The sequence below is a fragment of the Alligator mississippiensis genome, chromosome 8, assembly GCF_030867095.1.
Source record: "Alligator mississippiensis isolate rAllMis1 chromosome 8, rAllMis1, whole genome shotgun sequence".
In the NCBI taxonomy this organism is placed as follows: Eukaryota; Metazoa; Chordata; order Crocodylia; family Alligatoridae; genus Alligator; species Alligator mississippiensis.
This window is the reverse complement of record NC_081831.1, coordinates 4,392,276-4,404,331: the sequence shown is the minus strand read 5'-3', so window position 1 is coordinate 4,404,331 and position 12,056 is coordinate 4,392,276. Positions and strand designations below refer to the sequence as shown.

Below are 12,056 nucleotides of genomic sequence, written 5' to 3'. Positions count from 1 at the left end.
ACTAATCCATCAGAGGAAAACCATTCATACACTCACTAGGCACATCTGTCTTTCATCTGTGGCCGGGGCACAACCCTCCGTCTTCGGCAGAGCACAGAGGTCTTTCTTCACGAAGCCGGCACAAGTGACATGTCGACTCCACACAACACCCTTCCATTTCTTCTCCCTTGCTCTTTTCAGATCATTTGTCTCTGCTCCATTTCCATTCACGACCTAAAGAGTTGAGGATAATTTGTTTTTAAGTGTCTTCTCATCAGGCCTCCTCCTTTCCCCACTAAAATCGAGTTTTCTTTAGGGAACTCTGCACACTTTTTGAACAATATTGAAAATCAGGGGCACCCAGTATGGCTGACTATAAAGGCAAAAGGATTGTCTGTGCTAATGAGAGAGAACCAAAGCAGGACCCGCTACTAAGGGCCATGTTAAAGCAACCTGAGTGTGATCTGCTAGGGTCCTGGCTCTTACTCAGAGGTTAACAGCTGTGCTTGGCTCTGCAACAGTTTTGTGCCCTCTTGGGACTATAATAATTAAAATTGGTCTTATTTATAATCTGAACCGTGTCTGACCTTAGGTACGGAGAGCCAGAATTGAAGGCTTTTCATCTACTTCGTAAATAAAGTCATCTCCCGTGGCTGCCTAGGCCACGTGTTCCTTGCCGGGCTGCTATCCGCAGAGACTGATTGACAGGGATCTGCTTTCAGAGTTGATGATGCAGAGTCTGCAACAAAGCTGACACATGCCCATGGACTTCAGTGAGCTTTGGAGCAGGTCCTCGCTATATCAACCAGGAGGAAATCTGGCAAGAGTAAAGAGGGTCTAGAGGGACCGCTCGTCCCTCCATGCCAAGCATGAGGGCAGTCAATGGTGACGGGGTAAATTGCAGAGCCTTCTCCAGCTCCCCAGGGAGCAAGAAAATGCTTAGAAGAGCGTGACCGTGACAGCAAACAGTAGCTTAAAAGGTTCATACGTGCACTTTGTTGTATGCAAATCTGTCTGAGCATCACTGGCTAATCAGTTTACTCTGGACACGATGACCTGCCAGCTTCAAGAGGAGTTAGAGATGTTTAGCACCCTCCAGGCCAGACCGCTGCCAGTTCCTTATTACCCCAGCCTGATTTCCCAGTAAACCCACTGTAATCATCTGTGACTAGCAATGTGGTGTCTTGAAAGCAGGGATTAACCAACTGAGTCTAATATAATCTGGAATCCAGCAAACCCAAATGCATTGCTAGCAGCCAGCTGTGGCCCAGGGATTTAGGGCATCTCAAAGGCACTCATTGACTCATTTTAAGCTAAAAAGTAACTTTTTTACAAACCCTCCCTTCAATACTGGAGTTACTGCTTTTAATGCAGTCAGAGCTGTTGCAGCATTGCTAATCTCTCTGTGGGGCTGTTATAAACCTTTCTTCTTTCGCAACACTAATTCTAAACAATTGCATCAGAAGAGCATTATCTGGGGCTGCACCTTTTTTATCCCGAGTGTTGGAAAATCATATTTCTTAATTAGACCAATTAAAAATGAATTAAAAGTCTCCCTCAGTCCCTATTAATCTGGAGCCAACCGGCACAGTGCTGTCTTTCTCAAAGCCTCCTCTGCCACATAGACATTGCACCGGCATGCAAAACGACTAATTCATGCGATTGTTCAGAACATTTCTACAACGCACCCGGAATACCAGCTTTCCCTTGAATTTGCAACCAAATCCTTTTGTTCAGCATTATTTTCCTGGTATGATAAAGTCCAATTCTTTTAGCATCTACCTGCGTATGCATTTTTTTAGCTGATGAATGGGAAATAACGACAACAGACTTTATCTAGCTTTTTGGTGCCCCCATCACCAGAGTGTCTCAGCAGCTCACAGTTCAGGGGGAAGCAAAGTCCCAAGTGAATTTCCTGGAGCCCGGTGCTCTTTCCCCACGTACCTGGGCTCTATTGAGATGTTGCTTCTGCGGTGCAACGCACAACCGCGGGTGCCTTTCCAGCTCGTTTTCCCCAAGTTTGTCGTTGGCGCTGTACCCATCCTTATCCGTTAACTCCTATCCCCAAACTCTTAGGCATATGTATATTCCCTTTCACTTCACTGGAAACCATTTATGCACTTAAAGTTACCTACATATGCCCAAATATTTACAGGAGAGTGTATTTATGACGGTAACATTGTGTTCACGTTTTCCTATAAACATTTCCCCAGACTTATATCCAACAGCCGGGGCCACATCCCACAGAATACACATAGTCACAACTCCATCTGACTTCACTTCAGTCCCCCTCCCGTTAAAGTCAGAGGTAATTTTGTCATTGGTTTTCATGGAAGTAGAATCCGCCCTTTCCCATAACTTGTCTATCTCCACAGTCGGCATTACATGCTAGAGTCAAAATGATCTAAAAACAACAGGGGATTGGCTTAAGTCATTCGAATGCTTGCAAAGCAGAGCTCCCAGCATGGCATGTTTTTGCAGCGAGGCCCCGAGACAGGAAAGCATACTTTTATGGAAGTGCTTAAGCATATGCTTACCTTTACCCACGTTCTTAGGTCCTCTTAAATCCACGTTAAATTTGATCTTCCCTCCTGCTAGTTAAAGGTGCTCATATTGGCAGGCCAGAATAGCTGGATGCCTTCCAAAAGGGGGAACCGATCAATTTATTTTAATTCAGATCATCGTTTGGAAACACCGCAAATGAACTGGCCTTTTTCATCATTTCTGGAGTGAGTAGGGCTGCCCTGCTCCAAAGAATTGAAGTGGGGAAACATCTAGATCTGGATGATTTTCTAAGCATATCATTAAACAGCTTTAACCCCTTTAAATACATTATAAAGAACATCTTGAATGGAGAAGGCCTTGCTTGGTATTCTAGCAAACAGTGAGTCATTTGTAACATCCTGTTAGTAAAAAAGAAAAAAAAAAATGTTCCTTTTGTTTTCACGGATATGTGACAAAATATGTGGGAGATATAAATATGTCATTTTTATTCTTTTATGCACTATTGGTTTAAAAATCATCTTCCTTAGAGATAGCTCATATCTGCCAAAAATGCAAACGCTTCTGGAATACATTCACCAAATACACCATTCATTTTCCTTCTATTCTTCTTTTAAATGGTACAAAAATTACAGTCTGATCGGTAGATTGTTGTGTTTGTAGAAAGGAGAGAGAGAACATAACTATGCCTCTCCTATCTGCCCGCATCATTAATAACTGGGATTCAATTCCAAGGTGGGCACATCAGCTTTACAATGAAAATACATGTGTGAAATTGAGAAGTAAAGTTCTGCGTTTGCTGTTTCACGATCGTAATCTATCTGAGCAGTGCACACCTCCACGACCAACGAGCTATACACGGCACAAATATCCTGATCGGGGCTCATGCTTGGTATCCAGTCTCCGGTCTGAGGGGGTAGATGCTGCACAACCAGCCCCTGGATCATTTTCCTGCACAAAACCTCACCTCTTTGGGATGGCTTTGACTTCACTGCCCCACAGATGGGGGTGGTGAGGGATCATGTGAAGCTTGGAGAGCTTGGAGCATCTGCCCTTCACTTCAGTGATAAACTTGACTCCAAATATGCCCGGGGGATGTGCTAGCGTGCAAAAAAGTTCTTATTGCAGATCGGAGCAAGTGCAAAATGGAGGAGACAAAGCCATTCATCACTTAACTCCTTCCTCGTGGGCTAAGCTGTTTACTGGACACAAGTGCCGCGCTTCTTTAGTTGCACGGGTGTAGGTTGTAGCCGTGTTTTTGAACCCGAAAGCTTGCTTAATAACTATTCTCCAACTATTTGGGTTGGTCTAATAAAAGATATCAAATTCACCCAAGGAACCCTGTCTGCGCTTCTTTAGCATGCTTGAGTGCTAATCTGGAGATGGACAAAGCTCCTAAATCTGAGACTATAAAGTGAATGAGTAACATCAGCATCCTCCCTGCGCTCCCCTTTTGCATAAGCTGCACTTACAGTGCCAGGACCCCCTTGCCCCTTGAGCTCCCTTTGCTTTCCAAGCATGTTAGCAACACCTCCCAGTGCAGTGGTGTGTGTGGACAAAGTGAGATGCTGATGAAACCCCGGGGGCCTGCTCAGGTAAAGGAAAGAGTCAGCAGATCCTAAGAACGATGCTTAGTGTTTCCACGGAGCCTTCCAGCTTTAAAGCACCAAGTCCCATCCTGTCTCCATTGATGTCAATGAGAGTTTTAGGCTGATTTTCCTGGGATCAGATTCAGGCCTATTATGCTTTGCATCTCAGGGAGGCAGGGGCACTTGAGTTGTGCAGAAAGCCCCTGGCAGAGAATAAGCAATAGGCCTGCTGACGAGATATCCTGCTGTTTTCACAGAAGTGTACGAGTCTCCCACCCTCGATACAGCAGGAGAAAGCTGCAAGGACCGTGCAATAGAGGTGAAAGCAGCAGTTTCAAACCCAGCTGGGAAAGAGCAGCTTGTCCTTCAGCATTCCTGGGATGCAACGCGGTGACGTTTCCAATTATTCACTCTCTCCGAAGCGATGACGACGATTTCTTTGGCTGCTCTTCTGGCTTTTCTCATTCGCAGCAGTCTGCAGCCAAGGTTTAATGTGCTGTCAAAAGTCTTCCTGCCCCTCCCCTCATATTGCTGACATGGTTTCACGGAGCCAACAGAAGGAAGGGTGCGGGTCCCCGGAGCGTCCTAGCCGAGCACAGATGACTGGGTCTTAGCTCGGGGTCAGGGGACCCCAAATAGCTGCCTCCTGTGCTGGGTGGGACTCCTCTGCCATCTGTGACCTTTCAGACTGTAACTGGAGTTCAGGAAATAAAGCTGCTGGCTCCGTTTCCACATGTGACGTTAGATACTGCACAATTGCATCCAACCAAGGTATTTGGCAAGTGGGGGAAAACCAGATTTAGCACAGATGTGTCTGCCGCTCCTTTTTTAACGCTTTGGTCAATGGTCACTCTTGTTTCTTTCCCTCCTTGGGGGGAAAGCTCAGATGCTCGTGCTGCCTCCTCCAGGGGTGGACGATGGGGAGGGAAGCACGTTTCCCACCAAGCGGGGAAGCGGGGTAGCGGGCAGGGCTTGTCTAGGAGCCGGTGTATCACTGTGATGCCGCTTTCTAACTCTCCAATCCAAAGCCCCATGCTTAAGGCATATACTATACGTGCAGTCTGCCGCGTACCCCGTTACATGGGGTTGGGACTGTACAACAATGCAGAGGACAAGAGGCATGGCCTCTTTTACCACGGAAAGCACCGAGCGGTGTAAAATGGTGCTAATTCCCTGCTACCCTCCCACGAGGAACAGTGCTTTTTCATTCTGCTTTTTTTGGAGAACTGAATCCCTACCCCACCCCAACTCCTAAGTTTTTTCCATTGCAATGTTTATAGGGGGCTGAAGCAAGACCGAGCAGACAGCGAGCTCCACTTGAAAGTTTTGCTGAAGTAGCTCCATCCATAAAGGACGTGATTTCTGCCAGCAATAGCGCTCTGGCCAAACCCTGGCACTAGCAGAGCTCTAGCAACACAAAGTCCCTCTGCCAGGCTAAGATGCCTGCGCACAAGGAGACTTTGTCAGCACAGCTAAACCAGAAGCCTCTCAGGCGGACAGGAGGCCTTGCAGCTGTGCTTTGAGGCTCTGCTGTTTTAGGAGGTTGCCTCACCTCTTGAATTCGATCCTGGGACAACCAGGCCCCCTTCTCTGACACAAGGACTCTCCCTGGTTTCCTGTAGTAAAGGATTAAACTGCATATTTCCCATCCATGCTACTGCAAGCATTGTGGGGTATTCCAACTGCAACTGCAGAAACATCTGGCAGGCCTGATGTGCAGACCAGGGCCAAGATTTCCTGTTGAACATCGCTAATGTAAGTGCTGCTCTGCACTGAATAAATACCACCGGTAAAGGAAGAGTCTGCCCACCCTGGGCCAGCTTTGCAAGGGAAGGAATTTGCTCCACTGGTGGCAGGAGTCAGTGGATTTCACTTCAGTCCTTCATGGATGAATATCCACGTTACAAACCCCACCACCACGAGCACTACCTGATGCTATAGTGGCAGAATCAGTCCAGAGACTGGAAGGGCACCAGAGACTTTACTACTCTAGCTACAGGTCAAACTAAAGGCATTTTGGGGCAGAACAGACTGATGTTAGGCAATGCCTCTTGTTCATTTTTAAGGGCTGACAATCCTCCATGAACATTAAAGGCCCTTTCCTTGTTGAACAAGAGGAATTCAGCTATTGTTTAAAGTGGGAACAGAATTGGGCTAAAAATACCCCGTCTGTCTCATACAGAACTTCCGCCAACTTCTTCAATTTCTTCCTTCTTTGAAAGACTATTTTAGGAGACAGTTGTGGGAGAGAAGAGCACCATCAATGAGTCACACGCCACCGTGCTGAGAATATAACAAAGCATCTCTTTTACTAACAGAGAAAAACATTTGGGGTTATTGCCATAGTACTACTAATGATCTGGGTTCTCTACTTGTAGGTGGCTGTTAATATTTTGGGGTTAGATGGGAGGGCAAGGATAATTTTTATCACTTAAGGTTATATATATTAACACACACACACACACACACACACACACACATATATATATATATATATATATATATATATATATATACACACACATACATACACACATACATACATACACATACACACACATACATACATACATAGCGATTCATTTTGTTTGCTCTGTGCAATCACCTTGAGCAAAGAGAAATTTGCCTGGAATAATGTATTTATTTAGATACTTTAACCCTGCAGGTACAGATGATTTACACTGATCCGAGCTGAATATTCAAAGGTCTAGTTACGAACTGACAGAGCCGGGGAAGGAAGAGTGATGGGACTGCCTGTGTTCAGAGCTGTGTCTCCGAAGTGGAGAATTCATAAATATGCACGCTTCCCGATCACCTGTCCCTCGCGTGATTTCTTTGCTCCTCCTTTGATTTGCAAGAGTCCTAGATCTTGTGATTCGCACTTTGATATTGTGACAATTTTTGGAAAGCTGGAGGAGGCAAGTGCACTCTAGGAGAAATGAACTGCCCATTCTTCCGCTGTTCACAGATGACCTTACGGTGGGCTATATTTAACCTGTACGGAGAGGGACATCGTTCTGCATTATCTGAGAATCGTAATATTAAAGCCTGAGCCAGGCTCTACAAACCCCAAGCATTAGGGGAACTAGGACAAACTGTGGGCTCTATTGCCAGTCATCTGAGGCTGAAAATGGCTGGAAGTCATGGATTTCCAGTTGTCCAGTAATTTGGTTCAATTTAGTTAAACCCGTATAAATGTGCTTGTGCCATTACAGCTATGGAAAGGAAAATCCTTAGGGTTGGATCAGATCACCCTATTGATAAAAACCAAGCCTAGCCCCATACTTAGAGGTATAAAAACTGCATACGGCCAAAATGAAGGGGTGTCTTCACAACTGACGTCTATGTCGCGAACTGGCAGGTATCTGGGCGGTAGCCGTATTGGTCGCGAGCAGTGTTTCTCAACCTTTTAAGTAGCAAGTACCCCCTAACTTCTGAAAATGTTAATAAGTACCCCAACACTCAATTTTCCAGGGGATTTTATATTTACAGCTTAATGTGTGCCATATGTTGGAAGAAGGGCTATATATATAAGCCCATGCTATGACAGATGTCTGATCTGGTGTGAGTAGGGTTGCCACTTTGTACACCAGGGGTGCACAACTCAAGTATGTACCTGGGCTAGAGGTGATGTTGGCCAAAGCTAGGAGAGCTGAACACCAAATTATTACTGGGGAATTTAAAGTGCCGTGTAATGTGCAGTGCACCAAATTTTTTGCCATAGTTTTAAAAGGAAAAGAGGGCGAGAGAGAGCGAGTGTTGGGGTACCCACATACCCGCTGCCTATGACTCGCATACCCCCAGGGGTATGCGTACCACAGGTTGAGAAACTATGGTCTAGAGGCAAAAGGAACCAGAACTCGTGGTAGAGGCGATATCTTTTATTAGACCAAATAGATTTTTGCAAAAAAAATTTCTTTTTTATGTCACAAACTGGCAGGACTGGGCAGTCCCATCAGAGGGAGCAAGGAGTGCCATGGAGGCTGAAGTCCCCTCTGATGAGTGCAGCAGAAGATGCTCCAGGTGGTCCATGTTGTGGACCGTGGTGGCTCAGTGCTCACCTGGCAGCTACAACTGGATTTTGGCTGGGCATCCCAAGCCTGTTCCCTAGCACTGACACTGCTTGGCGGAGAAGCTCATGAGAAAGCACTGACCAAGGGCTCATTGCACTGGGATTTTTCCCTCGGAGGGGGCAAATCAGGGAGGATTCTTCGTATCTCAGCCAATGGGACTCTAAACGAGGAGCAGCTGCGAGCGTGACCCGCCCTGCCGTGGGCAAACGTCCAAGCATGCTTCAGCCTCTCCGCTGGATCTTTGCAACCCAACTGTGCCCACGGGCCGCCGCGTGGACTTGGAACAAGGGGATTTTTGTTTGGGATTTGAACCTGACTCATCAGCAATGTTTCCACAGGGAAACGCGCAGAAGGCCTAGGCTGGACATCTGGTTCGATTAAAAAGTGACCCTGTTTGTATGGTCTTGGAGCTCTGACAACCCGAGGCTGCGCGCTAAGCAGATTGCATTCTCCCTCTCTCGTTCAGATCCTGGGCTCCTGAGCCACGGTAACCGAGTTTGAAGAGGAGAGGTTAAAATCTTCCAGGAAGAGGAGCCCTGCATGCTTCCCCTCTGAGGGAAGGAGCTGCTGATTTCATTTCTGGACCCTGCCGACCCTCCCTCCAACTGGAGCGGGAATGTGGCGTGGGAACAGGCAAGCACGAGCCAAGGCTGCAGACGGGGCTGTGTGCTAAAAGACTGCAGCAACACACGAAACCCGTCTGGTTTGGGCTCAGCCGCTCGCTCAGGACTCGTGCCGGGGCTTTGAATGCAGCCGGAGTGACAGGAGAAAGGACAGCAAGCCAGGCATCCTTTCTGGGCATACAAAATTGTGGGCACACATTTTGTAGGTTCAAATGACCTGACATAGGTTAGGGGAGGGGGTGTCTCGCAGGGAGACTTCATCCAGGCTTTTCCTGCGGGTTAAGCAAGCTAGACTGCGCCTGGGCAGGAGCTTTCTCCTCTTGCAGTTAAGCAATATTTTAAAAAGGCATTCGACTCATTTGAGCAGAGCTGGTCTTTGCATCCAACCAAGTTTCGTACAAATTGATATATCTACAGCCCATTTTTTTTTTTTACATCATTGGCTGCACACCAGCTTTTGCTGAAACAAGCAGTAAAATCTTTATAATGAAACTAACCTTCAAAGGGAAAACAAAATGTACCAGCACATCAAAATGGCAATTTATAAAGAAAATAGCAGCTCACGCCTCTTTTAAAATACCTCATTGGCCTCCTGCCCCCATGGCAAGCCCTGTCATTTGGTTGCTCCTTAATCAGAAAGTGAATTCTGACAACTATTTCATCCAGCCAACAACCTTGAAAAATTATGCTGTGGGATAGATATTGATCCCACTACCTTTATCAACCATCCTTTCCCAGTGGGACCCGATTGCGGTAGAAGCTCACTAATCCATGCACATTGTAGTTCACACGCAAAACTGAGGGTCTCTGCAAAGCTTTAGTAAGGGATGCTGTGCTGTAGCAAAGATGGCATTTACATAAAACACACCGCAGCATGTGCGCATGAGAAAAGATCATTCGTTGTTATTAACTGTATTGCAATAAAGCCTAGGAGCCCGAGTCATGGACAAGGCCTGTCCTGTGCTAGGTGCTGTACAAACACATGCAAAGATGGTGCATCCAAAATAACACAAACGACATGGCAGCTTTTCAAATGAATCAGTCGCATGGCTTGAAATCCCATGCTGTTCTCAACGTGGCTCCTAGGGGACAAGAGCAACTCACACGGCTTTCCACATAAGCATCGATGTCCAACCCAATTGGTTGCTCTCACTGGCTGTCTCAGGGTAGAGGCAAGAGATTTACTAGCCCATGAAGACAAAACTATGCTCTTAGCCCAGAGACAGCAGGGGCATATCTGCATATTTTGTCAAAATATGGGCACTACACACACACACACACACACACACACATATATATACTATACTATACATGCAATATGGGTACCACCGAGCTCTAACAGCAATTTCTACCCATAGATTTCAAAGGCTTTACAAACCTACATGGGTCTTTATTATCATTTCATAAATGGGGAAACCGAGGCACAAAGCCATGGAGGACAACAGCAGGGCTGAGACTAGATCTACTTATGCCCATTCAAGTCCCATTCGGTGCTATCTCTTCTGCCATGTTAGCCTTCTTTATTGTTCATGCAGCACTCATCTTGTTGGAGAAACAGCAGATACTCTCTGGTCCTGTCTATCTAACACTTTTCATAGTCACTACATTCAAAATACATTTGAAAAAGTATTTAAATGAAAAAAACCCTATGTTAAATAATAACAATAACAGCAGCAACCCTGGAGATTAGGCCTTAAGACAATCAGCTGTATAGCAAGGTGAGGCAGGAGGCAAGGCAGGGTGGCATGGTAAAGTATGGACACAGGAGCGCTTGGAGCTCTTTCAGGAGGTAACATTGGATGACATTTCAATCATTTGCAGCTTGTACACACTTTTGAGACCGTCCCCTCTTGAAAGGGCTCCAAGTGCATGTGTCCACAACCTGGAAGGAAAGCCCAGATCCTGGCTCCAGTTTGGGAGAGGCACAAAGCTTTCATTTCCCTGGATTTCCTTCCAGTCCCTTTATTTAGGACCTACTCACTTGCCTCTTGGCCTTGCCCTGCCCCAAAGCTGGCTCCAACCTTCCCCAGCTGGCTCTGACCTGCTGTCAGCTATCCCATCTTTATGCCTGCTCTTATAGATTCAGCAGGCCCTTTAGGGTTGACTGAGGTTTCTTTGCAAGGCTCCAAGGAGCAAGGTTGCCCTGGTGCAGTCTGCCTCTTTCTCCGGTGGATGTAGGTGGCTTGCATGGAAAACAAAAGGAAGATTCTTAGCAGTAATGTGTGGCACATCATCTCTGGGAGCCCAGGGGGATCCAGTCATGAGCATTCAGGTTTGGATCTAGCCCAGTGATTCTCAAACAGGGGTGCGGTGGGACATTGGGATACCTTAAGATTCTTTCAAGGGTGCTGCTGCACAATGCCGGCACTGTACGGTTTGCAAACAGGATTCACACGATAAACCCAGTTGTCACACAGGAGTCCATAGTGTCAAAAATATTCCACCCTGCCATGGTCTTTCTGGGTAAGTATAGACAGTCAAAAAGCCCGAGGCTGAACTAATTCAGTCTTTGCAGGTTAATCTAAGCTGCAAAGTTTGAACCAATAAGCAAGTGAACAGACTTTCTCTTGTGATTCAGGAAATGCAGCCAAATGCCTGCAGTGGCTCAAGCAAGAGGCTGAGGGGCGCTAGAACATGGCTCTCTGGCATGTAGCCAGCATGGGCTGTGTGTTCATTTCCTCTTCCTGCTGCCCCTGAGGTCTCTCGGATTTGCAGTCCACAATCATAGCAGCAGGACTCTGCAGGGTTGCTCATCACTTCCTCTTCCTGTTTCCAGGTTCCTCTGGGATTTGTAGTCCACAGTTGCAGCCAGCACTGAGTAAGCCAGCAGGGCAGGGCAGGGCAGGGCAGCTCTGTGCTTGGGGGAAGATGAGTTTAACCCCTCTCCCTGGCCCCAGATCCCAGCCAGGGTTTGCCGGGGGGAACAGTGAACCACCCCTCACTGCTCCAGCTAGGGAGCAGAGGGGCAGGGCCAGCCCTGCTCTCTGGAGCAGGCAGCACAGCTCAGCCCAGGGCTGCAAAGCATGCTGGGATGCTAGGGGACTCTGATTTAACTTGAACCAGGAAGGGGTCTGGGACAGAAGTTTTATAAACCAGTTTGACCTAAATCAGGTACTTCTGATATGACATTCAACCAGGTTTATCTTAAACCATTTTCAGCCATTTTGAAGCTGGTTTCTGTGCACTGCCCTTCTGTTCCGTTACACTTTTAAACCGGTTTCTGATCACTTAAACCAGTTTATGTGTAACTTCCTGTCCCTAGCCTCTGAGTTCTTTGCAACAGAAAATTG

At 46.7% G+C, this 12,056-nt stretch overlaps 1 long non-coding RNA gene across 1 annotated transcript; it reads left to right on the top strand.

Moving 5' to 3' along the window:
• Nucleotides 1-4,266: 4,266 nt before the first annotated feature.
• Nucleotides 4,267-9,716, top strand: LOC132252078 (uncharacterized). The gene is made up of 2 exons (XR_009463783.1): nt 4,267-4,841; nt 5,351-9,716. It is a non-coding gene; the product is annotated as an uncharacterized LOC132252078 (long non-coding RNA).
• Nucleotides 9,717-12,056: the final 2,340 nt, after the last annotated feature.